The sequence below is a fragment of the Brassica oleracea genome, chromosome C8, assembly GCF_000695525.1.
Source record: "Brassica oleracea var. oleracea cultivar TO1000 chromosome C8, BOL, whole genome shotgun sequence".
Lineage (NCBI taxonomy): Eukaryota > Viridiplantae > Streptophyta > Magnoliopsida > Brassicales > Brassicaceae > Brassica > Brassica oleracea.
In genome coordinates this window covers 3,866,694-3,870,677 of record NC_027755.1, presented here as the reverse complement: position 1 = coordinate 3,870,677, position 3,984 = coordinate 3,866,694, and positions in this window count along the sequence as shown.

Below are 3,984 nucleotides of genomic sequence, written 5' to 3'. Positions count from 1 at the left end.
TTACGGGCTGTTGGTTAAGAAATCGTAAGTTGGGCCTCGAGTCGTGTCCTAGGTCCCTTTGGGCCGTCTTTCGACTCGAAGCGTTTATTACGGCTTCTTTCGATAAAAAATAAACATTCCGCGGTTTTTACGGTAAAGTTTGATTGATAACTTAGAAATGGCGGGGAACGTGAGATGGGTTCGCTACGGTATTCGGGAGATAGCATCGAAGGGTAGACGAGAATGCATGGACTGATGTCGTATCGACGTTTCGGAAGTGCTCGGTCGCTACGTAGCGACCGAACTTTGTTTCGAGCTCGGTCGCTACGTAGCGACCGAGCGGAATGGGCGTTTGGTTGTTATGCAGTGACTGAGCTTTGGCTCGAACTTGGTCGCTACGTAGCGACCGAGCGGAGCACGCGTTTGGTCGCTGCGTAACGATCCTTTTCGAGCTCTTGTCAGATGATTCGTGTTCCTTTCGCAGAGGTTTTTCGTAAAGAAGAATCTACTTCGAAAGTATATTTGTCGAAGAATTCTTCTACGTTTTTTTTTCTTCGGGAATATGGATGTTAACTTCGTCGTAACCGTTTTTGACCCCAACAACGGTTGTGATATCCCCAATGTTTTAGGAACTCTGCAAGAGCCATAAATGTCGATCTGGTGAATCCTCACAGTGTTGATCTCAAGCAAGAACTCAACAACCTTTGAGACTTTGTCCCTTTTGTGATCTCCACTCACAAGTGAACCTCCATTTCTCTGTTCATACACAAAAGGTAGATAAATGGCTGCATAGTGAGGGGACTGGAGGCGAGTATGGAGAAAGGTTTCAAGAAGAAACAACTTACATATCTCCAAATGGCTAACAGATATCAATTTACATAATAGACTTTTTTAGATGAGCATATACCTCAGTGTCTCATTTGTTTTGTGAAGGATTTTGTAGTGCTATAGCTCTTTCTGTGTTGGATATTTGTGATTTACTAAAAACGACCAAAAACACAACTCCTTGATCTTCTCCTAGCAAATATGTTATTGTGTATCTGCCTCATGTGTACAATTTTATATTCATGTGAGTGTATAAACATTTCAGTTTATATTAAAATCAAACACATAAACATGATAGGTTATAGTTTTCTCACATGATCAAGCGTTTTTTTTATTTGGTTACTAAGTTCCTTGAGCTATATTTTCCCTGATTGTAGCAAGTTAGAAACCTACAAAAAAAAGCATAACTGATGAACAACTTAGACTTGATAGGCATATCAAATTCTTCATAAACCTAAGCAAATGCAGGAAAAGTAACATAATAATTTAGGGTCTGCGTATGAAGCTCTCAATTCTGTCGAGAGTTTAAGCAATGTTAATTTTCTTTATTCTCAGATGTATTGAATTGAAGCTCAAAATAGCAGGCCAAAACTAAAGATATGATCCACTACAGCTCATAAAAAGACGAAAGGAAAAAAAGAAGAAGCAAAATCCATAAGAAACGTACAGATGGATTGAAAAGATATTATAAATAAAAAATACAAAACTCTCAGAAGCTGAAAAGAAAGAAATCTATAATAGTGAGAAATGCCTAGATTTGGTTTATTGTCGTCTTTTTTATCTTTCTTGCTCCTTCCTAAAGGAAATTGTCAAAAGTCCATGTACAAAGAATAATTGATTACAAAGAGGAGATGGAGGATACTTAAATTAGATTTAGTGGGAGGTAAAAAAAGATTCAATGGGAGGTCTAGAGGCTATTAGTTATCAGATTTATGAGGAGGTTTCAACGTCTTTCAGAAACGTTGCAATATCATGAGGAAGAAGGTGGAGCGAGATAGGGTTAGCAAGGCGACGAAGACAGTGGAATCATAAACGAATAAGCCAGGATCTTCGCTTGTTGACGTGGCAAACCCTAAATTTAAACGGGCCAGAATAAAAATATAAAACAAATGGCGCTGTCAAGATAGAATTTATAAGATGCCACGTATCCAAAAATTCCCATAGATAATTCATGTATAGTGCTGATGAGAGAGATAACTCTATTTTATTGTGATAAAAAATAGATAGACGATAGATAGAGTGTTTAAAGGCGTGAACATTAACTGATGTCCTTACCAAGTAAAGTTGGGTTTAGGCTCAAACTAAAAAAAAGGGCAAATCTCCAAAATAGCAAGTTTATATCACAAAAATAGCACTAAAAAACTAAAATGGCCAAAATAACATTTTATCTTGAGAAAAAGACAAAAATAGCACTAAATCAAGTTTTTGTTCTCAAACTAGCACTCAAGGTCAAAAGTCATAAAAATAGCACTTAATGTTTTATCAAAAGTCACAAACTTAGGGTTTAGAGTTAAAAGGTGGGGTTTAGGATTTAGGGTTTAGGGTTTAGGGTTTAGGGTTTAGGGTTTAGGGTTTAGGGTTTAGGGTTTAGGGTTTAGGGTTTAGGGTTTAGGGTTTAGGGTTTAGGGTTTAGGGTTTAGGGTTTAGGGTTTAGGGTTTAGGGTTTAGGGTTTAGGGTTTAGGGTTTAGGGTTTAGGGTTTAGGGTTTAGGGTTTAGGGTTTAGGGTTTAGGGTTTAGGGTTTAGGGTTTAGGGTTTAGGGTTTAGGGTTTAGGGTTTAGGGTTTAGGGTTTAGGGTTTAGGGTTTAGGGTTTAGGGTTTAGGGTTTAGGGTTTAGGGTTTAGGGTTTAGGGTTTAGGGTTTAGGGTTTAGGGTTTAGGGTTTAGGGTTTAGGGTTTAGGGTTTAGGGTTTAGGGTTTAGGGTTTAGGGTTTAGGGTTTAGGGTTTAGGGTTTAGGGTTTAGGGTTTAGGGTTTAGGGTTTAGGGTTTAGGGTTTAGGGTTTAGGGTTTAGGGTTTAGGGTTTAGGGTTTAGGGTTTAGGGTTTAGGGTTTAGGGTTTAGGGTTTAGGGTTTAGGGTTTAGGGTTTAGGGTTTAGGGTTTAGGGTTTAGGGTTTAGGGTTTAGGGTTTAGGGTTTAGGGTTTAGGGTTTAGGGTTTAGGGTTTAGGGTTTAGGGTTTAGGGTTTAGGGTTTAGGGTTTAGGGTTTAGGGTTTAGGGTTTAGGGTTTAGGGTTTAGGGTTTAGGGTTTAGGGTTTAGGGTTTAGGGTTTAGGGTTTAGGGTTTAGGGTTTAGGGTTTAGGGTTTAGGGTTTAGGGTTTAGGGTTTAGGGTTTAGGGTTTAGGGTTTAGGGTTTAGGGTTTAGGGTTTAGGGTTTAGGGTTTAGGGTTTAGGGTTTAGGGTTTAGGGTTTAGGGTTTAGGGTTTAGGGTTTAGGGTTTAGGGTTTAGGGTTTAGGGTTTAGGGTTTAGGGTTTAGGGTTTAGGGTTTAGGGTTTAGGGTTTAGGGTTTAGGGTTTAGGGTTTAGGGTTTAGGGTTTAGGGTTTAGGGTTTAGGGTTTAGGGTTTAGGGTTTAGGGTTTAGGGTTTAGGGTTTAGGGTTTAGGGTTTAGGGTTTAGGGTTTAGGGTTTAGGGTTTAGGGTTTAGGGTTTAGGGTTTAGGGTTTAGGGTTTAGGGTTTAGGGTTTAGGGTTTAGGGTTTAGGGTTTAGGGTTTAGGGTTTAGGGTTTAGGGTTTAGGGTTTAGGGTTTAGGGTTTAGGGTTTAGGGTTTAGGGTTTAGGGTTTAGGGTTTAGGGTTTAGGGTTTAGGGTTTAGGGTTTAGGGTTTAGGGTTTAGGGTTTAGGGTTTAGGGTTTAGGGTTTAGGGTTTAGGGTTTAGGGTTTAGGGTTTAGGGTTTAGGGTTTAGGGTTTAGGGTTTAGGGTTTAGGGTTTAGGGTTTAGGGTTTAGGGTTTAGGGTTTAGGGTTTAGGGTTTAGGGTTTAGGGTTTAGGGTTTAGGGTTTAGGGTTTAGGGTTTAGGGTTTAGGGTTTAGGGTTTAGGGTTTAGGGTTTAGGGTTTAGGGTTTAGGGTTTAGGGTTTAGGGTTTAGGGTTTAGGGTTTAGGGTTTAGGGTTTAGGGTTTAGGGTTTAGGGTTTAGGGTTTAGGGTTTAGGGTTTAGGGTTTAGGGTTTAGGGTTTAGGGTTTAG